General features: G+C 44.2%; 1 pseudogene; it reads left to right on the plus strand.

Moving 5' to 3' along the window:
• The first annotated feature begins 1,215 nt into the window (after positions 1-1,215).
• On the plus strand, positions 1,216-20,330 carry LOC101613391 (annotated as a pseudogene).
• The last annotated feature ends 5,571 nt before the right edge of the window (positions 20,331-25,901 follow it).

Here is a 25,901-nt window from a genome sequence, read left to right on the forward strand (position 1 = left end):
AAGATTTTCTTCAGTGGTGTAGTTGCCCATGCTCCTGTGAAAAGCCCTCATCCTAGGGTCCTAGAAGTAACTTGGTGGCTCCCCAGTCTGGGTGGGAAGGAACCCTTTCTTTGGTCTACCACTGGCGCGCTCTCTGGGGTGAATAGACAGTTGTTCATGTCCCCAGATAAAGTTTACACAACAAGACTCAACAATTTCAACATTGCCACAAAGCCCTTTGTAGTTTATACTATTATCTCTCTTCTGGAAACAGTATTCATCAGTAGATTTTTTTTCTATTTCTTATTAACCTCAACAAAAATTAGTTATCATCGTAACACAAAAGGAGAATTGCCTTCTCTTAGTTTTACCCAAATCAATCACTCTTCTCATTCTAAAGATCTTTAATCACCAAATCCTCTCATCTAAACTCTGATCTCTTAAATGTCTTTTAAACATTCTCTTCATCTCTACAATACTCATGTCCATATCTAGAAATAAATTAGCACAATTTATTCACTCAATGAAGTTACAATGGAGGACTTGATTATGGTGTGTGACAGTTGTAAAGATTAAATACAAAAATAGTGGCAAAATGTACAAGTCTATCTTTGAGTGCAACCACATGATGTGGCTGAGGTGTTTTTAGTATGACCATAGAAAATTTTCCATTAGGTTGATCAAAAACTTCTGATAAACTAAGGCTCGGGGCTAACAACCAGGGTGAGTGGCAGGGTGTCATTTTAAATTATAGAAAAGTAGGATCAAGGAATCAGGACATGTAGGGTTAGGTTGACTTTTATAAGTACTTCAACTTTTCCAATATGATGGATGAGATTAGATCAGACCAGCCTTCCCAACAGAGGATGAATATGAACAAGAAAGAAAAACTGTTCAAATAGCTTCTGCTGGCAGGCATCAGGGGACTATCACAGTAGACAACTTTAAAGGTCATGACTGTGGAGAACTGCCATTTGGTCTGTCTTTAATCCACTTGCTGAGTCCACCACATACAGTGGAAACCCTCAGGAGCTAAGGCTAATAGCCTACAAAAGGAAAGGGGACCTGGTGACAACTCAGGCTTCCAGATGAGGTCCCAAGGGCTAAACCAAAGGAGTGCTGAGCCCCTATGCCAGGAATTGACCAGGAATCTTGAGGGAATATATGTAGTTTAAAACAAACCAAAGGCATTTCAATAATTTAACATATAATTACTGGTAGGAACACATTCGAAAGATGATGATAAAAAACCAGGACAGTTATGGTAGCTCACGTTTAATCCTAGGACTCAAGAGGCTGAAGGAGGATGATCTCCGTGAGTTGAAGGTCAGCCTGGGCTACAGAGTAAATTCTAGTTCAGCCTGGGCTAGTATGATATGATACCCAGCCTCAAAATAGTCAAACAAAAAATGAAAAAAAAAATAGACAAAAGAAATATGGAGCCACTATGAGAAGAAAATATTAGAACTATAGCATGTAAAGAAACAGAGAGCCGGCATGGTGGTGCACGCCTTTAATCCCAGCACTAGGGAGGTAAAGATAGGTGGATCTCCGTGAGTTCGAGGCCACCCTGAGACTACATAGTAAGTTCCAGGTCAGCCTGGGCTAGAGTGAGACCTTACCTCGAAAAACAAAACAATAAAAAAAAAAGAAAAAGAAAAGAAAACAGGAATATGACTGTTTGGGATGGTTAATCTCTAGCTGTCAAGTTGATAAGATTTAGGCCTATCAAGAAAACAAATCTCTTGGAATATCCAGGAGGAATTGTCTGGGTTAGGCTGAGATGGGAGGACCCCCTGACCAAGTGTTGGTGGCGCCACTCCATGGGCTGGAGTCCAGTCCTGAAAAAAAAAAGGAGAAAATGAGCTGAGCAGCAGCATTCATGCTCTGCCTTCTGTTCTGTAACATGACCCAGTTTACCAGCCACCATTTGCCTCCAGAGTTATAATCTAAACTAAATCCTTTCCTTCCATAAGCCATTGTACAGACTGAAACGACAACCTATAGATTTAAAATATCAACCAACTATTCATCTGTTAATATCCAGTGTTATTATCCAGAACATATCAGTAAAGAAGAAATGATCTGATTTAAATTCAATACTTCTCTAAGTAAAAACATATATGGACGCAGGTACACACCACCAAGCTTAGAGTATTTTCTGTGGGTTCTGAGAATCTGAGCTCAGACCATCCCGGCTGCAGGACAATGCCGCTGAGCCTCGCCCTAGCTCTCACATGTCTTTAAAGTCCTTCTTCCCCCCACTTGGGTTTTAAAGATATCACATAAACCAGCCTCCATCTCCAATCTAAACATGCAAATGGGGCAGGAACTGCTCTCTAAAGCTCACAAGCAGCATGTGATTGCCAGAAAAAAAGGATCTTACAGCCTTAGACCAACTCAAGCAAATGTCAAAGTAGCCAACATGTTTGAAATTGTTGAAATCTCACCATACCCTGCACTCTTGTAGATTTGGGGATCTGAACTCAGGTCCTCATGCTTGGATAGCAAGTGTTTAACCCACTGAGCCATCTCCATAGCCCCAGGAGCACTCTTTTTTTTTTTTTTTTTTATAGAGTGCTTACTCTGTGTCAGGTTCTAGTCCAGCACTTTAGATCTCTTTAATATTAAGCCTCTCAAGAACTCTGAACCAGCTTGATTAACAGTCTCATGTGATAAAAGAGGAAAATGAGAGAAATTAATTCAGTTGGTCCAGACACCTAGCTAGAGAGTTGCACCCTGCCCCAGGCACTCACATGTGTCTGTGTCCTCTTCACTTGGTCAAGCTCAGGGATGACCTAGGAAACAGTAGGGAATTACCTTATATAAAGACACTCTCCTTTGTTCTCCAAATAGCCTGAATCCTCTTGCCACCTGACAGAGAATCTTATATCTCTAAACATTTTCTATTTCCCAAGCAGTACATATAATGTTCACAGGGCTGGAGGGATTGCTTAATGGTTAAGGCATTTGCCTGCAAATCCCAAGGACCCAGGTTCAATTCCCCGTTACCCATGTAAGCCAGATGCACAAGGTGGTACATGATTCTGTAGTTTGTTTACAGTGACTAGAGGCCCTAGGGCACCCATTCTCTCTCTCTGTCACTCTCTCTCTGTCTTTCTCTCTCTTCCTCACTCTTTCTCTATTTTAAATAAATAAATTAATTTAATTAAATAAAAATCTAAAGGTGTGTGCTACCACTCACAGCTGCAGCTAAATAATAATAACAATGTCTACAAACCAGGCTCTAGAAGCTAAATAAATTTCTTGACTTAAATGAGAGTTATAGTATGTTCATTTGGTGAGAATTATTCCAGCTGTACAAAAAGTGTTACATGTTTTTATGAATATATATATATATATATATATATATATATATATATATGATCTCAGAGCCAGGTGTAGTAGCACATACCTTTAATTCCAGCACTTGGGAGGCTGAGGCAGGAGGATTGCTTTGAGTTCGAGACCACCTTGACACTACAGAGTGAATTCCAGGTCAGTCTGGGCTAGAGCAAGACCCTACCTTGAAAACAAAACAAAAACAACAAAAAACCCAACCATATATATACACATATATATGTATATATGTTATGTTTTTATATAGGTGAACTGACGAACTGTAGATTCAGTAACAGACCTTGTCTTCCAAAAATAAGGTAGAGAGTGATTGAGAAAGGTTCTTGATGCAAACATCTAGCTTCCATGTGCATCCACAGAATATATATATGGGGAAGTGGCTTGGGGGTTAAGGTACTTGCCTGCAAAGTCAAAGAACCCAGGTTTGATTCCCCAGTACACACATAATCCAGATACACAAGGTGGCACATGCATCTGAAGTCAGTTTGCCATGGCTAGCGGCCCTGGTGCATCCATTATCTCTGTGTGTCTGCCTTTCTCTCAATCTCTCTCTCAGATACATACATATATACATACATACATACATATTATATATAAACATATGTATGTATATAATATATACATCAGCTGGGCAAGGTGGAGCACACCATTAATCCCACACTCAGGAATCAGAGGTAGGAGGATCACCATAAGTTTGAGGTCAGCCTGAGACTACAGAGTGAATGCCAGGTCAGCCTGGGCTAGAGTGAGACTCTACCCTGAATGTAACTGTGTGTGTACACATACATACCTACATACACATACATACACATTTAAGACACAAAACTGCTAGCAATTTTTCACAATCCATCTGATACTGATGATTTCATAATCAAGAGTGGGATCTTTAGAGGGCTGAGGGCTCAGTGTCTAAAGTGCTTGAGCAAAGCATGAGCACTGGGAAGGCAGAGATCAGCGGATCCCTGGGACTTACTTGCTGGGGAGCTAGTCTGGCTGAACTGATGAGCTGTAGATTTAGTAAGAGACCTTGTCTTCTAAAAGTAAGGTGGAGAATGATCGAGAAAGATTCTTGATGTCAACCTCTAGATTCCATGTGCATCAACAAGCATATGTGTGCCCACACACATATGAACACACACATGCAACACCATGACAAAAAGAGGCAGATCCTTGGTATATCTCTTCATACTTAAGAAATATTAAGCAAGCTAATACATGAATACTCATTTAGAATGTCAAGGTGCCTTAAAAGGGTCAGTCTTCACCCTTCTACAAATCATATGTCCCAAGGCCAGCTTCCCTAGCAAATCAGTTACCTTTGTGTCACTGAGACAGAATGCTGGCAGAAGCCACTCAAGGGAGGGAAGGTTTGACTGGGCTCATAGTTGCAGAGAGTGCATTGTGGTGCGGGAGGCCCTGCGATGTGGTTCACACTGTGGCAGTGAGAAAGGACTATGGATGCTCACCTCATGACAGGCTGGAAAATACACAGTTTGGGACCAGAACCAAAGGCAGGCGCTACCTTCAGAGGTCCACCCTAGTGAGCTAGTTCTGCCAAATGGACCCCATCTTCTGAGCCCTGCACAGCCCCCAAATAGCACCACCACCTGGGGACCAAGCACTCAACACATGGGCTGTCTGGGTGCTTCAGACTCAAACCCTACCAAGCAGCTACTTAGCATTCTCGGAATGCACAATGTGTTTTCACAACTGCAATGCCTTTATCCTATGCTTCCAGCAAATGTTTATTTAGTCAGAAAACAAAGTTGAACAAAGAGGGGAGGTTCTGCCTACTGCCTACATCGTGCAAATAAGGGAAAGCTAGCTGTAACATCTGCTAAGAGGAGAAGAGCTCCTGAACAGTCATCTGGAATCCTGAGAAACTGAACTTCCCTGAGCAAGAAGTAACTCACAGTCTCCATTCTTCAGATTGAACCTAGCAACATACACGGAAGATGCTCTGGATAGATGGATAAAGAGAACTGAAGCAAAATAAGAATATGCAAAGGGTCTGGAGAAAGAGGAAGCTGGTGAACAAAAGGAGCCAAAGGCTGGAGCTGTGGAGGTGCCTTTGGCTCGAAGGCTAAAGGTGCCTGCTTGCGAAGCCTGTTGCCCTGGGCTCAGTTCCTCAGTGCCCACAGAAAGTCAGATGCACAAAGTAGCACATGCATCTAGAGTCCCTTACAGTAGCAAGAGTCCCTGTGAGCCCATTCTCTCTCCCTACCTCTCTCTTTCTCCCACACACATAAAATATTTTTAAATAGATGAAGGTCAATAAACATGTACAAAGGACTTGGGGTGCTAGGAAGACAATGAATGAGGATCCAAAATAAAACCACTTCTTCCTTTGCTTTCAAGGTTCCCCCGTTCTCTCTCATGGCACTCAGACGCGACTGCAGAGCTGATGTCTCCTCTCCCACTGCTCCGAAAGCCAGTAGCTTCATACCACTGTGGCACTTCTCCTCCGCCTCTGCTAGCACTTAGCTCACAGTACAGCAATTACTGTTTATACATCTGTCACCCTCACCCAACTGAGTGTCAGTCTATGGAGGGCAGTCTTATCATTGAATCTCTCAGCATACAGTGAGGAGCATATTTTAAATACTCATTACGTGTCTATGAATGAAGTTGGACAATTTCACCATGTCCACACACACCCAGGCATAAGTATTTTACCTTGAAAATGTATTTCCCTACATGGTGAGTTGCCTATTTTTTTTTTTTTTTTGAAGACTCAGCTGTAAAGCAGGAACTCTTGAAGAAAGCCTTTCCCAACCTAAATGAATCATAAGGTGTTATTTACATCGGCATCAGAACCATCTGCCCAGACTTTGTTAGCACGACGTAATTCACTTTATAAATATCACACAATTATCTAATTTCTAAAAGGCTCTGCATGCTTTCAAAGGTGTTATTTTGGAAACAAGTCCTGGCTGGTCGAAGGGAAATTCCCAAACCAGCATTGTAATTGCTGAGGACACAAAGGGCAGAAAGGAAGCATAAATCCCCAAGCCACTGTGCACGTTCAAAGAGCTGCCGGTCTGGTAGAGGTGAGGTCACATGCGTCTCCGTCTCCGTCCGGCCACAGGGCTGAGGTCACCTGGGCTGCCTGTACTCTCCAGGTAGTGATTCCAGGGCACAGGAAAACAAGCCCACGACTCGCTTCCCGCCATAGGTCTCGAGGCCTCTCCCGGTGGCTGCTGCCTTCCAGCCAGCCTGGGCAGAAGCTTGGAGCCACTGCAGGAAAGACAGACCTCTTGTTCGCTGGCCTTTTCATAGAGCCCTCCAGATGGAGTGGGGTGGTCTGGAGGTTTGACTTGTACCTTGTCAACACTCCCTCCAGAGCCTCCCCAGTCCCTCTGCAATCCCTCAGTTTCCAGTGATAGGAGAAACAATGCAATCAAGATTAGAGTATTCCTGATGCAACCCAAACCTCAACTCTGGCTATTTGATACAGAGCTGTCAGACAGGACTCAGCCCCTCCTGGGTTTATCTGTACCTGCCATCTTTAGGGGATTAGAGGGGAGGGCTCACAGTGGTCCTGTGGTGATGCAAAGCTGTGCCTCCTGGAGCTGCGTATGAGCATGAGCTTTTGTATGTTCATCATTCCCATAGAGCTAGCATGTCTCTGAGAAAGGCACTGCCACACACCCCACTTCCTCCTTTGCCTTGTCTCAGCAGCAGAGGGGCAGGATGTGGGCTGCCTGGGAAAGGAGCCCTAACCAGGCCAGTCCTAAAGCTGCCCTTTGATCTCTCCCACCAGACTACTCTAGTGTGTGTGTGTGTGTGTGTGTGTGTGTGAGAGAGAGAGAGAGAGAGAGAGAGAGAGAGAGAGAGGAGAGAGGAGAGAGATGGAGGGAGAGAGGGAAGGAGGGAGAGAGAGAGGGAATCGGGCACACATGGGAATGGGTTCTTCATCACAGAGTTCCTTTTTTATCTCTATTAATTATAAAATCTCCTGAGAAGATGTGAGAGTGCTATGTAATGACCCAGGAAGAGGCAGATGTCATCAAGGAAAGCAGGGCCAGGATGTGAGAAAGTCTGAGAAAGGAAGGGACATGGAAGACCTAACATGACTGCACCTACCTTGCTGTGAGGATGGAGACTGTTTATCTTCCTCAGCTGGGGTGTGTTTGCTCTCCACCAGGTCAGAGTTTAGGGAAGAAGTGAGGTTAAAATGTGGGTAGGAAGAGACTCCTCAATCATGGGACCCTCTTGCCCTCACCCACCTGAGGCCCTATACTTCCCTCCTGAGGAAAAGGAAAAGGAAAAGCACAGAGCCTAAGTCTGTCCCTTTATAAGTAAAAGGAGTGGATTCCTTAGTGTTATGGAGCCTGGCAAGTCCAAGACCAAGGAGTCCTTAGTCCCCCATGCCATTCTCATGTGTGGGGAGAAGGAAGGCTGCTACCTTCAATCTACTTTGTAAAGAAGTAAGCCTCATTCTTGATGTCAGAGCCCTCAAGATGTAACTGATCACTTTCCAACCTCTTAACAGGATCACACTGGGAATTAAGTGTCAGTGTGCAACATTTGGAAGGACACATTCAAACACCCATACATAGGGACTGGAAGATTAAGTTACTCTTTTCCTCCAAAATCCCCTTCTGCCTGGCCTGTCTCCATCCCCCAAGTGGTTGTCCTTTCTCACCATTTTCCCGTGTTCTCAGTACACACATCATTTGAGTCACTTTGCAGGGAAGTATCAGTCACTCTCAATGGCATGCATGCTCTCATTAGCAGACAGGAACAGAAACTTATTCATCTCTGATAAAACTTAACACACTATCTAGCAGATGGTGGGTACTAAAAAGATGTAGATGAAGGAGACAGAATTTCCTATAAATTGTATGTATACACAAAGCCTCAAAACGCAATCACATGTTTTTACTGGTTTATTTTGAATTTAAAATGTTGGGCTAGGAAGATGGTTAAGTGGATAAGGCATTTGCCATGCAGTTTGAGTACTTGGGTTCAGATCCCTGGAACCCACGGAAATCCAAACCCACATGCTGTAGTGGGCTTCTGCTATTTCAGGCCACCTAGGAAAAGAGGGGAGGCAGGACACAAGACTCTTCCCAAAAGCTCAAGGTCAGCTGGCCTAGAAACTCGGAAGTGACCAGTGAAATGAGAGACCCTGCCTTAGACAGGTGGACAGTGAGGACTGACACCTGACCTGGTTCTTGACCTCTACACACATGCCATGGTGCATACACAAACACTCATACACTCACACACATGAGCATGCATACCCACACATACACACACCATATAAACAAAAGTCCAAAGACTTTATATACTAAGTTAAAATTATTTACTCAGAAAGTACGTGCTAGGTCTGTTTACAGTGGACTAAGCTGAAGCCGTTAAGGAGGAAGTCTTGCTTGCTCCTGCATGTGTTAGCTTGACTCTCACATGGGTGGGTTATGATGTCATAAACAATGGCTGAATGGCTATTCCTCACCTGTCTAATGGTTAAAGTGAAAGTTATGCAGGGAGCCTTAGAGAAAATGCTGCAGGGAAAATGCCCTCCCTTCTTCTAGGGCCTCCACTGCTGCCCAGAGACTTCCTGTCCTGACCTTTAAAGGCTTCTGTGGTTTTGTTTTGGCTTTCGTATGTGTTTGGTTTTGAGATAGGGTCTCACTCTGTAGCCCAAGCTAGTCTTGAACTCATAGTGATTCTCTTGCTTCAGCCTCGCAAGTGTTAGGAGTATAGGTGTGAGTCACCATGCCCATTTTGTCTAGCCTCTTGGATACCTGGGCAGAATTTAGACTTTTCCAGCTTTCTCTAAGCTTGTGCTCAGCATTACTGTAGACAGCGAGTTTGAGTCCTAGAATTTTGTGTAATGTAACAAAGGGGAATATAGAGGAAGGTAAAAAGTACATCTCCAAGGCTCAAACATCTCTTTTTGGTCAGATCTCTCCCCATCGAAAGAATAGAAAAAAAGCCAGAATTTTGGGCTCCACAGCACCAGGTGTCCCAAAGGCTAAAAATGCTTCACTACCAATTGAGTTGCTTATAGAACCACAGAAATAAAACCTTGCAAAAGAGGAGGATCTCTGAAGCATATGACTGCCAAACCCTGTTTTCTACACAGCACAGAATCAAAATTGTTACACATTAACACTCATTTCTCAGAAACATATTTCAAAATAGGAGACAAAGTATAATTCCTGAAAGAAAATACTTTGCGGCCCCATATATCTTTTTTAAAAATATTTATTTTATTGACTTATGAGAGAGAGAGACTGAGTGCACCAGGGCCTCCAGTCACTGCAAATAAACTCCAGATACATGTGCCACTTTTGTGCATCTGGCTTATGTAAGTCCTGGGGCATTAAACCTGTATCCTTTGGCTTTGCAGGCAAGCACCTTAACCACTAATCCATCTCTCTAGCCCCCATGTATCTTAAGATCTACAGTTGAGCAATATAGGCTCCAAGGCTCATGTCAGCAAATCCCAGCATTGGAAAATATGAGGAATACTGTGTACTTTAGGCCAGCCTGGGCTGCAATATTGAGTTCCAGCCCAGTGTAAGCTACAGAGTAAGACCATATCACACACACACACAATTGGAGTTAGAAGCTTTAAACTGTACACATTTACTCTATAACACAGGCATCAGCAAGTTGTTTCCTAGTGAAGTGAAATGGCAGTTCTCAATTATGTCCACAGCCCATAAGCAGCCAACCAAAGACATCCGTAAATGGATGGCCTTGCCTGGGTTCTAATAAAACTCCATTTACAAGATCAGATGACATAAGCAATGACTGAATTCACCCACATCACCAATAATATTAAACTGTGGGAGACCCGGTCTGCAGTAATCCTGCCTCAGTGGTATTCATGAGCTAACACTGGAGCTCGGCTAACACAGATCGGTCACCCCGGGGTTGGGTTCAGTGGAGGGCTACCCAGGACAATGATCTCTTGTGTTTGGAGATCATGCCTCGGCACAGCTCAAAATGCTTTCAGCAGCAGTGGAAATACACGCTTTCTCTTTTTCCTGTGTCTCAGGAAACTGCATGCATGTGTGCACCAGGCAAAGGCTTACAAGACATACGGCTGGCATAAACTGAGGAAAAGTAACATATCGCATCGGAAATCAAAGCAGTGATACCCTGAAAAAATATGCCTATAAACATCCGCTGGTCAGTCAGTCCCGCAGTATTCAGCTGCTTGCTAGGTAGTCATGGAGATAAAAAAAAGTACTTAACCACTGAGGAATAGACCTAGAAAAAATAACTACAATGAACAGAACTTGACGGATCATCTGACACCCCTGTTATTGTTTTAAACTGAGGCAGGAAGGAAGAGTTACTTAGAGCAGATCATAAAGCTGGAGGGCGGGGAGGGGCTGCTGGACTACCAACCCTGAGTTCCCCAGAAGCAGGGCGGCCTCTCCCATGGCTGGGTGGCAGAGCCGGTGTTAGACAGTTCGGAAGTGTTTGTGGAATAAAGTAACTTCATCTCAGTCACATTTGCAATTAACGATGGACAAAGAAATAAAGGACAATCAAAGCAGTTTCATGGATGGATACATTCTTGTTTTAAATTATTTTTATTTATTTATTTGAGAGCGACAGACAGAGAGAGAAAGAGGGAGACAGAGAGAGAGAGAGAGAGAGAGAGAATGGGCACGCCAGGGCCTCCAGCCACTGTAGACGAACTCCAGACGTGTGTGCCCCCTTGTGCATCTGGCTAACGTGGGTCCTGGGGAGTCGAGCCTGGAACCGGGGTCCTCAGGCTTCACAGGCAAGTGCTTAACCGTTAAGCCATCTCTCCAGCCCTGGATACATTCTTTATTCCAAAGGAAAATTCTACATGGATCTTTCGTGATCGAATTGAATTGTACATTTCATTCCTAAAACACTGCAAAATTGCTATACAAATGTGAGTGGCCTCTCCAGGCAGCTAATTCCATCCTCGGGAATATTTGTGTCCGACGAGAATCTGTCTGGAACATCCATGAAGCCTTTATCTTCCACTACTACTCACCGAGGGCTCAGCCAAAATGTATTAACGCCATCTGCCCAGGGTTTCCCAGAGCCTGCAAAAGGGAAGGCAGATTGCTTAAAGCAGTCATGGCTTCTTTCTCACATGACCTGCACCCACTCATTCTGTCACTGTGTAACTGTGGTATACACAGCAACCTCCTCACAGCAAAGGGCAGGACACACTCTCCATTTCTGACTGTTGCCATGTTTTCCCTTCCTGTCAGAGGCAGGACAGGTGCAGTGCTGAAGACCCACGTATACAGAGGTGGTCCTGCTGGCCCACCACATCTGAAATAAGTAGCCCAGCCTCATGTGAAGGTCAGCGGGACACTCTGCATTCCTCCCACAGGTGTTGGCCTTTTAAAAGGAATGCAGACTGGAGCTCCACTGATGTTTTCAACTAGCATGGAATGCATGCCTTTATCCACAGACTGCACTCTCACTGGCAACCAGTTCCCACCATGGAACTCCTGGATTTTTCAGCTATTAAAACAATGCCCTTAAAAAAAAAATCCCACTATAAAGATCCAGAAAATAAACGCTCTTCATATTTACTTGGAAAGGCATATGTAACTATGTCCATATGTGTATATGTGTGTGCGCACACACATGGTTTTTCAAGAAAGACAGCCTTCATTAAAAGCAGCCCCTTCTTGCCCTTCTTTCTGAGACTCCAACAAGGACTATTCGGTAACTGACCCTTACAAAACTAGACATAAACAAGGGTAGAAGGTCCTGCTCCCTTAGTCAGACCTGTAAATAAAAACACTAGCAAACATGTCTGAGTAATTTGCAAACCCACTGAAAATGTTGCCAAGTATTACAAAGCAATAAGAAATGAAATTAAGCTAGCCAATTACTGAATAAATACAAGATTTTCAATCTATAACTTCTGGAAATAGAAAACACACTCTTGGTTGTTTGGGTTTTACTAAAACAACAAATGTTGAAATGCTACACACAAAATTTTCCAGGGTGGTATACACACAGACACACATGCACACCTTTATAAAACTGAAATGGACCGACTCAAAATATCAAAATAACTCTGAAACATTTACACAATAAATCCAGACATCTAAAGGGGTTTTTCCACAATTAAATTTGCAGAGCTATCAACAAAATCGGTTTATTTTAAGATGGCCTGCTCAATATATAAATTTCCCTTTGTGTTTGAAATACTTTTATCAGATAAGATAGCTTTTGTTTGAACTGCTATTTTCAGAATTTGCTTTGGGGGTTTTTGAATGCACACAGAGCAGTAACTTAAGATTTTCTACCTTGTTTTAAAACGTGTTTCTTCTGTCTGTTTGTATTTAGTAATTTCCTGTCAAATAACCTCACATAATTAACTTTCCTTGCTCCAACCTCCTCCCCCACCCCCATTCCTACTTCCTGAGGACGGTAATAAAATGCTGATTACATTGGGTAGTTATCTGCCTTCCCCTTCCCATCCCCCTTCTTGGCTCCCTTGCAGGCTCAGGTTTCAGCAGTTTCTGTTCACTGAAAGACCTGGAACTTGGAGGTAAGTAAAGGAGTCTAGGAGTTTCTGACCAACCGCCTTACATGAGGAGTCCGTCCTATCTCAGAACTGCAGCCAGCAAGGGCTGGAGGAATGTGTGCTTTGAGGCAGGGTTCCATGGAATTCCCTCTAATAGTCCTGGTGTGAGTGGGAAGACTTCCTTCTCATCGCCCACCAAGAAGTCCTTCCCAGAGCCCAGGACAGAAAGAATACCCACCAATGTTCACAAAATTCTACCTAGGAGGTCACAACTGACTTGATTTTCATAGAACAAGCATGTCAACTCCATGCCACATCTTGATAATGCTCCATGTCACCCTATTTGAATACTTCAATGCTCATTAGCTGTCTAGCCTGGGACACACACACACACACACACACACACACACACACACACACACACGTGTATACACATACACTTGTACACACACATACACACATACACACACGTGTACACACTCACATATTCACACACAAAGCATGAGGGAAAAAGTCAAACGTTAGGTGACTTCATCAACTGTCAGTGTGGTGTGTGCAGAACACCAAGCCTGTCACCTCAAGAAGAACTACTGGTATAGTTCAAGTTGCTTCAAAACTTCCTTATTTGGAGGGTTTCATGTGCACAACAGGGGTGCTTTAGATTTCTTTTTCTATCTTATCACTATGAATATACTGAACTCAATAACATTTGCTGTGGGGGCTGCCCTGGGCACTGTGACACAGAACATTTGGCCAGATTCTTAGCCTCCACCACCAGATGATGGGGATTTTTTTCTGATTTGCTCATAACAGGCAAAATCATCTCTAGACATTGGCAAATAATGTGGGTGGGCCGGGTGTGTATACCCTTGATTTGAAAACACTATTAATGTATTGAACTCTGAACAGAAGCTGCTTCTCTTCCTTCCATACACACTTCAAATTAGCTGCTAATAAAATAAAGCATTCAGGGAGCTGAAGAGATGCCTTAGAGGTTAAGGTACCTTCCTGCTAAGCACCAAAGGACCCAGGTTTGACTCCCTAGTATATACCTAAAACCAGATGAGCAAGGTGACATGTGTCTGGTGCTTGTCGACAGTGGCTGGAGGAGGCCCTTGCAAGCCCATCCCCTCCTCCATATATATATATAAAATCTGCCTCTTTCTCTCAAATCAATCAATAAATAATTTTTTTAAAAGCATTCAATGTGATCACTCCAGAAAGGGTCTCCACTCCAGTCACTCTACACTTCGAAAAAGTAAATGATGATGATTTCATATCATGACAGAGCCTTGAATTCACAAGTTTCTTGTTCATAACTGCAAAGACTGAGAGAAAAATCGCCAAGGACGAAAGTCATAACCGTCCTCTGGATCTTCCACTACAGTGTGCCAGAGAGGCATCGTCTCAGACTAGAAAGGAGAGATGGGGTTTGGACGCTGGTGGGTGGATGGGCACAGTCCTCCTCACTGGGCCAAGACAAGGTCGAAGCCCCACTCTGGAACCTGCACACAGGTGGACTCAACACAAAACCCCTTTGAGGACAAGATAAATACATTAGTCTGTGCACACTATATAATACACAGTCGTTCACAACTACAGTAGTAAAGGGCAACAAGAAACACTGGGGAGTCGTAGAAGCATGACTTAGAAAAAATGGCAAGTCATAGAAGACTGCACAGAAATAGATTGTATAGAGTTCAAGTATATGAAACCTATTGTGTATGATTTGGAAGACAAGAGAACAGAGAAACACTAAATTCAGGTTTAGTAAGACTACTGGAAAGGAAGTAGGGAAGAGGCACCCCACTGAGCTAACAGTTGATCATTTAACATTACAGCTCAGGACATGGCACACAGGGGGCCAGGGGTGGGGGCACTTGCACATCTGTATGTATCAAATATCCCATAAAAGCTTTCACACTTCCAACAGTAGGAAAGAAGGAACTAAGGAAACAGCTGCCCATAAACTTCTGGCGAGTCTTCTGTTTCCACCTGCGTCTTGCTGTACGTAGGTGCACTGGGATTACAGATTATTTTGTGGGGGGAGGGGAGAGGTTTATTTTGGCTTACAGGCTTGAATAGGAAGCTCCATGATGGCAGGGAAAACGATGGCATTAGCAGAGGGTAGACATCATAAGGTGGACAATAACAACAGGGGAATGTGCCAAACACTGGCAAGAGGAAACTGGGCTGACTGGTTTTATGTGGGTTCTTGGGGTTCAAACTTAGGTCCATGCACTTGGGCAGCAAGTACGTTTACCCTCTGAGTCATCTCTTTAACCCTCACAGTAAATATTAAAAGTACAAGGCTATCTTCTACTCACAGACTTCACTTTTAGGAATATTCCTTAAAACATAATAAAAATCTTTAACTATATTCACAGTGATTGGCACTGAACTTAATTTGTAGATGAACTCAAGTTTGTAATTGTTTGTTTTGGCACTGTTTGACTCCCACAATCATACACTATACGATTTAGTAATTCAAAAGAATAAATTAATTCTAAAAGTGTGCTATATTCTATTTATTTCCATTAAAGGGGGATATAAACAGGTGAAGATTTACATATGTATATAGTAATAGGTATGTGAATATATGTACATATGGTTAGATATTTATGACCTTCAAAAATGGGAAGAAAGAAACAGCATGATCATGCTACTTAACAATTAGTGGTTAGAAATTTCATAACAGACAAGTAGATTTATATTTGATATCTTTCATTATATTTCACATTTGTATGTTTAACATGAAAACTATGGTAACATCAAAATTAATGCTAAAACTGTAGTTTAACATATCAAAGGCCAAGAATATCTTCTAAGTGCTTTGATTAAAATTGTGCTAAAAATCCTACTGAACAAAGTAAAATAGTAATGATAATAGCAATAGTCATAGGTGAAGAACCAGAAATGAGAACTTTTAAATTGTCCATGTTGGCATAAATTATCAATATTAAAAAAACACAGAATCTTAAACAATCGAATTAAACGGATTTTAATAAAGTTCCTTGGTAAAAATTGAATATTAAAAATTTAAAAGCAGTTACAAATTATTAAAATCATTCAGAAAATATAAGAGAAGGGTAAAGACTGATAGTTCATTCCTGTAATACGGATACTTTAGATGATGAGTTAGGAGGATGGTTATGAGTTCAGGCCAGCCCACTCTACATTGTGAGACACTGTTATTAAATGAAAAAGAGCTGGGGGATAGAGAGTGGAGAAAAGAGGAGAGGGGAGGAGAGGGGAAGAGAGGAGAATGGGAAAAAGAGGAAAGGAAAGGACAGGAAAAAAAATTCATTAACATTATACACGAATTTCAGAAATTCAACAAAATAATGTTTAAAATTACTGTGGAAATTTACAATAAGTATATATTGTGTTCATGAATAGATCAATTGAAAATTGAAAAACAACCTCAATCCAATGTTAATAACAAAAGTGACATGCTAGTATAGGCGTGGTGGCATACATTGGTAATCCTGACATTTGGGAAAGGAGAGACAATAGAATTAAGAGTGCAAAGCCAGTGTGAACTATCTGAAATCCTATTACATAAAGGCGGGGGCGGGGTGGTCTGCCCCGGGACTAGCGTGCTGTGTGGTCACTGAAGGAAGCCCAGCCGTGGTGTGAGGCCCGGATGTGCACCCCTCGAAGGAGCGGTTTAGCATGCGTACCAACCCGCACCGCACCAGCGGGCGCACCCCAGGAACCCAGTACCCAACCCCAGGCCAACCAAGCTTGTGGTCCCCTCCTTGGCCCATCCCCAGGAGCCTCACTTAGCTATTCTAGAGAGTCTGGGGGAAAACTTCCAGGCTCCGGACCTCTGAGATGAACCCCGAGATGCCTCCTCTTTCTCCTCTTCTTCATCCTCAAAACCCTGCCACCATCGCAGCTGCAGCTTCCCACAGTGCCCCTTGTCGTGGTGACACCCTCCAGGGCTCCACTGCGCCACTCCCCTCACTTGCAGGCACTTCTCCGGGCAGAGCACGCCTCATGCGTCAGCTCTCCACAGTGGATCCCCGTGCCCAGACCCTGTGCTACAGGGGCGCCCACTGGACAACCCAGGCGTGATCGGCTTCCCGCCACCTACCACTGCCACTGGGGTCTTCTCCCGCAAGGCTTGACCTGGCCTGCCACCCGGAATCAACGTGGCCAGCCTGGAGTGCATATCCAGGGAGCCAGCCCTGCCCTGTACCTCCCCAAGCCCAGGAGTACCTAGGAAGGGCAGCACCATTTTGTGCTCACCCCAGGGACCCTACCCCATGCTAGCAAGTGGTATCTGCAAGTGACCTGGATGTGAGAAGGTCTTCAAGGAGCCAGAGGACTTTCTCAAGCACTGTCAGGTAGATCAGCTCCTGGATGGGAAGGGCAAGGCGCAGTGCCTCCTTCAGAGAGAGGTGGCACAAGCTCTGCAGTGGCACCGAGCTGGAAAAGGAGAAGCTGGGCGCTATGCAGTCTCATGTGGCCGGAAAGATGGCGCTGACCAGGGCTCCAGGAGTGGCCTCATCAGTCAAGGTCTCCTTCTGTATTGCGACTACTGGCACCCGGAACAGCGTTCTTCCTGCCTGGCCTGGCCCTGGGGAAGCCTCAGACAAGCAGTTTGCGGTGCAGAGGCACCTCTGGGGCAGCCATGGAAACAGCTCTTTCCCAGAGTCCTTAAACCTATGCCACTTCCATCCGCTGGGCCATCCTGAAACTCCTGAGAAACAGCAGCCACTCAATGAAGTCTACTGCTAGCTCACCAGCATGTTCACCTAGTTCAGAAACCATCCCGCCACCTGGAAGAACGCCATTCACCACAACCTCAGCCCAGCAGGGGCTACTACTCCACACCTGGCTCCTGACCTCAAAACCAAGGAAAGGAGAAAAAGTGGACAGGGGTCAAACTGGGGGACCAAGGTAGAGGCAGGGATTGCAGGTCCTGGACATGTCTACAGAGAGCAGAAATTAAAGTGTCCCTGCTCCTCAGCCAGCTGCCCTCCTGGATCTTCTGCCCTAAGGTTACTCAGAGGGGTGCCAATCCCAGCCCTGTCACCCCCCACCCTAGCTTCCAGATAAACAGAGGCCTCACAACCAGCCCGCTTTGACCACTCTCACAAACAGCCTTAGGCTGGGGAAGGCGACACATACCCAGTTACAAGCCTGTCCTTTACTCAACCCAAACCCTAAAACAGAAAGACCCTGCTCTGGCACACCCCACCTCCCTCAAAGCTACATGGTCACACACCAGCACAGTCCTGTCAGCCCCGAATTCCAAACCCACGGCCAGCCTCTGTGTGCACAGGCACAGAGTAGCACCCAGGTGTCCACAGAAGCAACGTCAGTACACTCATGATCACAGGTCCCCAAAAGCCACATACTCATAACTAGTCACCCATGGAACTGGAGCTCTCAGTAATACATCCAGTCACAGACGCAGTCTGTCAGAAGTCAGCTAACATCATCCACACAGAACCCCAGTGTGGCTTCCAACCCCATCAATACACATGGACTTGCCAAGACGTACCCCATGTCTAACAACCCAACCGGCTCCCCTACCCTGAACCCCAATCCACGTGTCAGCCTACAGAACTTCTCCTTTATTTGGCATCCAGTCCCCAGTGCTCACCCAATAAATTGCAGTTGAGCCCTAAAAAAAATAAAAACAAAACATGTAATATGTTGATGAATACTGATGAGCCAACACTAAAGTGTATAGAATCAAAAACATTCAGTGCAATTTAAGAAACTGTGAAGAACAAACCCCTCGAGTGAGCCCCCAAGGAAAGGGGTTTCTCGGAGCTGTCCCGGTCCGTGGAGCCATCCACTCTGTGCAGGTGACCAGTAGGCCATAAAGAAGAAGCAAGATTCCTACTGAAGAGCTGTGAACACTCACAGGTAGAGATGCATCCCTGTATTTCAGCACTGGAGTGGCACAGGCAGGAGGAGCAGCCTAGATGAGTAAGTGCAATCCTTCCTCAAGAAAAATGAAAAAACTTTGTTGGGCTGGAAAGATGGCTTGGTGGTTAAGGCAATTGCCTGCAAAGCCTAACTGCCTGAGTTTGATTCCCCAGTACGCACGTAAAGCCACAGTGGCACATGCATCCAGAGTTCATTTGCAGTGGCTGGAGGCCATGGAGCACCCTGTTCTCTCTCTCTCCCTCTCTCTCTCCTTGAAAATAAATAAAAATAATTTTTAAAAGAGAACATAACTATTAATTTCTTTTAAAAAAGAAAGATTCATGAGCATATGAAAATGATGGGCATGAAGGTGTCTCGGCAAAATTTGGAGAAGGGCACAAGAAACACCACACACACAGGGAGTGCAGACACGCACAAAAGAGGACACACACACACACACACACACACACACACACACAGGGAGATAAAGAGACAGACACACAGGAAGAGTTCAGACACAGACAGAAATCCTGATGGAGGGTATAGGAACACAGCACAAACATGAGGGATACACACACAGACACAGCCTGGGTGGAGGGTTTAGGGTCACAACACAAATGCTAGCAGGTACCAACACAGAAGAGAAGTGCCAAAGGGGCACCGGATTTGTGCATCAGAAAGGCAGTGGGTGTCACAGGCCCACACTCTTCCAGATGGATGAACAGTGCCCGACACACTAGTGACCACAGACACCGTGGATGGACACAGGGACAGCAGGAAGACTGCACTGGGGAAGAGTGGAAACCAAAATGAGAGGATAGACTTGCAATGGTGTTTGAATTCAAATCCATTTAAAGAACATTTCCCTGGATCGCTCTGTGATGGAGCCTCAAGGCCTGGGATGGCTGAACAAAGGTCTCTCTCCCTCCCTCCTTCCCTCCCTCCCTCCCTCTCTCTCCCTCTCTCCCTCCCCCTCCCCCTCCTCCTCCTCCCCCTCTTTCTTCTTCCTCTTCCCCCCCCCTCCTTTCACAAGCACTAAGATCACATACACTGAGGTGAGCTCCCAGGACCCTGAACCTGAAGTCAAACAAGCCTTGAAGCCTGGGTGAGCAGAGCTCTCAGCATATCTGGGCCCTGATTACCATCTCGAATATGTTATTGAGCTTGGTGCCTCAGCACCCCCATGGGTAAAATGTGGATAATAATAGCACCTCCCTCCCAGGACTAATGTGAACATTTAAAATTTTAATATGTGCAAAGCACTTAGAAAAGTTCTCAAAAAGCATTGAGCATGCAATAAACTGTAGCTGCTGTTATTGCCAGCGCTCAAGCTAAATGCCTTTGGGCCCAAGTCCTTCAAGTCCCTAGGACTCTGCTTCCTTCTTTTTCAAGTGTAATATTCCTGTCTTCATAACACTGCTATACAGATTGTGGAAGAAAATAAAGGGGAAATAGCTTTGTAAATTGCCAGTGTTACAGTGAGAATAGTGAGAGTTTTGCTGAGTTTAAGAACCTCTTCTTCTTTCCTCTTTTTCTCTCACAGAAGTTGATACTACCTCCTCGGCTGCTGAGAACTTTGGACAGCAATTTTCTTGCACAAAATTAACCACTCTCCGTTCATGCTAAGTAATTAAAAGGAATTTTCTCTGGAAATCTAGTACATAAATCAGCTGGGTACAGTAGATGGATGTCTACCCATTAGAGATGTGGAAACAATTTAGCTAAGCACTAACAAAACTATGAGCTTGTGTGCCAACTAGGACCATTTAAAGGTTGTCAATCTGTCACAGCCCTAAACACAATGTTTACCTTTCTTTCTTTTCGTTGTCCCTAACTAAATAGAGCAAATTCAGAACAGTTTTTTGATTCTTTCTTTCAAGTTCATCTCAGAATGTAAGAAATGTGATGGGCTGATGCTTATTCATGAGGGAGGACAGCTGAAGGTTTAAAGGACAAGTAGAGAATACACACCCATAAGGGGGAATGGTTCATTTAAAGTCACTTTCCTAAAACAAACCCTCCTCCTCAGTACTGGAGATTTCCTCTCAAAACTGGCTCCAGATTATTATTTAAAAGGTTAGGAGCCAGGAAGCTGGCTCAACAGTTAAAGCCACTTGCTTGCAAAGCCTCCCCTCCCAGATTCAAGTCCCAGTACCAACATAAAGCGGAAAAGGCATTCATTGGCAGTGGCAAGAGACCCTGGTGCACCTGTGCACATGCACATACACAAATAATATTTTTGGAGAAAAGTTACCTTGTAAAGTAGTGAATCTACTCTTTGTTTGTTGTTTTTTGCTGTGAGGGCCAGGTAAGGGGCCATTTATTTGTTCATTGTTTGTGTTCAGACAGGCCCAAGCTACCCTGGAACTCCACAGTGCTAGGATTACAGGCATGCACTACTACACCCAGCTCAAACCTTTCTGTTGGTCACTATTTCCCTCTCATCTCTTTCAACTATTAGATTCCCTCTACCAAATCAATGGTAAAAAGAAGAAAAGAAAAAGAGACCAACTTAGTCTATCTATCTATCTATCTATCTATCTATCTATCTATCTATCTTTCTATCTTTCTATCAACTTTCAGGAAGTACTGACAAATGTGTAACAGGGGAAGACATGAGCACTAGCTAGCTAAAAGTGAGAGTGACAATTCCTGGAGAGTCAATGAATGAATGCTTAAGGAATAAAGAAAAGCAAATCACAGCATACAAGCTTTTGAGAGCATCTCAAGATCTGTTGTCATTGTCTTCTTGCCCTTCTTCTAACACCTCCTCTTCTTCCTCTTCCTCCTCCTCCTCCTCCTCCTCCTTCTTTTGTGTGTGTGTGTGTGTGTGTGTGTGTGTGTGTGTGTGTGTGTGTGTGACTATAACAAATATTTGAAAGCCCCAGGGTAAAGGAGGAAGCTTTTTGATGGCTCCTAGTTCCTGGCCATAGTTAGCTGGATCCAGTGCTTTGGCTTCAGGCAGGACATGATGTGCCAGTGGGAACCCACCTTAAAGCAGCTCAACTGACAGAGCAGGAAGTAGAGAGAACAACAGGAAGAGACCAGGCCAGGACACACCCACTGTGGCCTGCTTCCTCCAGTTAAGCCTCTCATTCTAAGGTTTTTCCACCTCCAAAACACTGTTCAATTCTGAATGCATTAATAGGTGAATCCATTCTTGAAGTAGGAATCCTCATATCCAGTCACATCCCATGAGCCCGTCAGCTAAGCAAAGCTGCCAACACAGGAGCCGGTGTGTCCTTGCACTTCTCAGACTCCAAGACCATTGATGCGAGGACAGTCTGTTCGTGTACAGTTCAGACACAGCATAACCAAGCCATGCAGGCATGAGGGTATTTTCAGAAGAGCTGCCTATGCGACAGGAATACGTGAGCATCCTTTAAATTAAATGTTCTGGATTTTAAATTCAAACGGGAAAAAATAGGAGCTGGAGAAATGGTTGTGGTTATACACATGCCTGAGGTCCTAAGATGGCCTGAAGCTGTCAGAGTTCAAATCCCCAGATCTCAGATTAACTCAGAGATAGGCCGTGGACTCTATACTCCCATAACTTCAGCCCCACAAAAGGGAGCAAATAACCAAGGAATCACAGGACAGCTCAAAAAATAATACTTGGATCCCAGCACTCAGGAGGCAGAGGTAGGAGGATCGCCATGAGTTTGAAGCCACCCTGAATTCACCCAGTGAATTCCAGGTCAGCCTGGACTAGAGTGAGACCCTACCTCAAAAAACAAAATAAATAAATAAATAAACCACGAGTGGAAAAGTGATGAGCAGGACACCATAGGAAAGGGCCTGGGGTAGGAAGGGCACATACATATGTATGCACTGTATACACCAAGCACATTACAAACACACAGGCAAAAGCAAGCGATCAAGAAAGGAAGGAGGAGGGAGGAAAGGAAGGAGAGAGGGAAGAGAAAAAGGGAAGGAAGGAAGGAGAGAAGGGAGGGGAAGGGAAGGGAAGCGAAATAATCTTTCATTTACTGGACCCCCTAGTAGATTCTAGAAGGTTATGTTAGGGAAAGGATTACAGATATGAAAACTTGTAAGTACAATAAACCAGGCAACATTATTCATAGTCATGAAGAACTATTCAGTGATGAGGGTGTGCGATCACAGTATAACTAGGTGAAATACTACACAGCAATAAAAAGGGCACTGATAACAATCCAATAGTTATACAAAGCTACAAATATTTTTTAAAAAAAAATAGGACTAAAACAGGCCACATAGAAATATAGCCAAAGTATCCGAAGTATTCAAGGACCTGAAGGACCTCTCTATTGCATATGGGTGCATATCTGTGTACTCGTGTGTGTGTGCATGTGTGCATGTGTGTGGGTGTCAGAGAGAGAGAGAGAGAGAGGAAAGAGAAAGAGAGAGAACATGACCAAGAGTAAAACTTCTGGAAACTGGATTGCTCTGATTCCTTGAACAATAAGATTCAAAGGGAAGGTCCTTTGACCCCAACACTGAAAGCTGCAAACTGGCAGGATCCATGTGTTTTGGAATCTGGCAACAGTCCCTGAGGTTGTTCTGTGCACAGTCTTGGTACCACACAGGCATCTGCAGCAGGAGCAGCAGAGATGCATGGCCTCTCTAGGGACTGAGGGATAGTGCAAGGTTGATGAGCAAAGAATCTGAAATTAACAGTCATAGCACCCACGGACCCTGATCACCTGTCTCTGCCAACTACTTGCCAACCCCAAGCCCTTTTCAGGACAAGAATTTAATTTCCTGCACTCAGAGACAGGCTGATGTTCCTTGCCTAGCCTCTGACTAAACACTCACCAAGCAATTTCCAATAGCAGATTGCTAAACACATCTACCCATGTCTCCCATTAAAAGAACAGATGACATGGAATTGCTATTAGAAATTGCTACTTCTGGGGCTGGAGAGATTGCTCAGTGGTTAAAGCACTTGCCTGTAAAACATAATGCCCCGGGTTCAATACCCCAGTATTCATGTAAAGCCAGATACACAAAGTGGTTCATGCCTCTGGAGTTCGTTTGCAGTACCTAGAGACCCTGGTGTGTCCACTCTCTCACTCCCCCCACCCACAAACATTTGAAAATATGTAAATAAATTTTTAAAAATCCACTTCTGTTCTCTTTTGGAAACAGGTTAAATTCTCCTAGCTTGATAACTCTATACCACCTCCTTTGATAACTTGATAACGCTACATCTCCTTTGAGCTGTTTGTTTGTATTTTGGGCTTTATGGTGATTTTTTCCTACTTACTGCCAAGACCATAAAACATCATAACAGAAAAGTGAAACTCTGTATTTCAAACATGTGACAGAGACATACTTTCTCAGATGAGTTGAAGACAAGTATGTAATCTGCAAAGGATTACTCTGGCTTAAAATTAAGCCTACCAAAATTATCATTGAGTGTTTGCATACAAGGCATGTCACATGCCTTTTTAATCTTCTATCTCTATACCAGGATTCCCAGCATTCTATATTTAAATAAAATTCAGCTCTATTGCTTATTTTAGAAACTTCAAAACACGTGCACTCATGAGCAACATTAAAATGACTATGGTACTCACTGTTACATAACTGACTACTTCAGGATGGGGCAGAAGCAGTCAACCCCTCGGACCAAACAGAAGAGATCCAGCTCTAGGTTCTGTGTCAGATTGCTAAACACATCTACCCATGTCTCCCATTAAAAAAAAAAAAAAAGGATGACATGGAATTGCTATTGGAAAACAGAAACATATCCACCATCAGGCCCATCCCACAGACCACTGGATTCCAAACCGCAGCCACACCAACAGCAAGCATGCTTGCCATCCATTTCCAGCAAAAGCCTCTGGTCACTGGACTGCTCCCCTCACCACACACACAGGTGACACATCAGCATCTGGGTGGAGCATGCAACCCAAAGGATTGAAAAATGAGCAAATTTGGAAAGAGCCCTTTCAAAATCCTCAACTTAGCAAAATGGGTGGAGGCAATTGGAAAGGGAACATGAAAAAATAACCCAGAGACAATCTGAGCAATTCGCAATATGTTCAGATATTGAAATTACCAATAAAGAAAGATTCCAAACCTACTCAACTCACACAGCGAAAGAGTCAACAGCCTGTGACACGATACAGATGCAGAACTGTGAGCAAAGCCTTCAAGGTCTCCATTACATTATGTTCACAGGCACCTCTGAGCCATATACGATTACATGAGAAATGATGAACACTCCTTAAATAAACTTTATGTTAAAAACTGTTAGAAGGGCTTAAAAGCACTGGCTTGCAGGCCTACCAGCTAGAATGTGATTCACCAGCTCACAAGTCTAACCAGACACAAGGAAGGGCAGGAGTCTGTGCTCCCAAAGCACCAACCACAGCAATGGAGTTTGTAGCAGTTGTCTTCATGTTGTTGGTACAAAACACCAAAACCAGAGGCTGGAGAGATGGCTTAATGGCTAAGGCACTTGCCTACAAATCTTAAAGACCCAGGTTTGATTCCCCAGCACCCACATAAAACCAGATGCCCAAGGTGGCACATGTATCTGGAGTTCATTTGCAATAGCTAGAGATCCTGGCATACCCATTCTCTCTCTCTCTCTCTCTTTCTCTCTCTCTCTCTCTCTCTTCCTTTCTTGTTTCTCTCTCAAATAAATAAATAAATAAATAATTTTTTAGAAGAAAACACCAAAACCAGAAGCCGCTTATGTAAGGGGCAAGTTTATTGACCACTTATGCTTCGCAGGGGATGCTTCCCATGGCCCAGAGAGCACGTAGCAGGGAGCTAGCTCCCAGTGCCGCATGTCACAGGGAAGAAAGCTGGGACAGGGAGACCTCTGGGCTGGGCTCCACTGGGACTTCTCAAGGCCTGCCACTGACCCACGGGCGACTCCCTCCCAAAGGCTCCACCCACTGGAGACTAAGTGTGAGGCTTTATCACAAACACACAAAGAACATTTTACATTCAAACCACTACATGGAGCCAGAAGAATCCAGAAGCTCATGGGGCCAGCTAAAGTGGCACACATGAAGCAGCAAATATAGCTGCCAAGTGTTAGAAGACACAGGCCCAAGGCTGTCCTCATTGCCCAGGAGCCGAGCCCCACACCCAGCCATGCACACAGGTATCATCTATGTCCACACGTATACACACACACAGAATACAGATAATCTCAATAGGTGAGCAAAGAGAAAAC

The sequence above is a fragment of the Jaculus jaculus genome, chromosome 17 (genome assembly GCF_020740685.1).
Source record: "Jaculus jaculus isolate mJacJac1 chromosome 17, mJacJac1.mat.Y.cur, whole genome shotgun sequence".
Taxonomy (NCBI): domain Eukaryota; kingdom Metazoa; phylum Chordata; class Mammalia; order Rodentia; family Dipodidae; genus Jaculus; species Jaculus jaculus.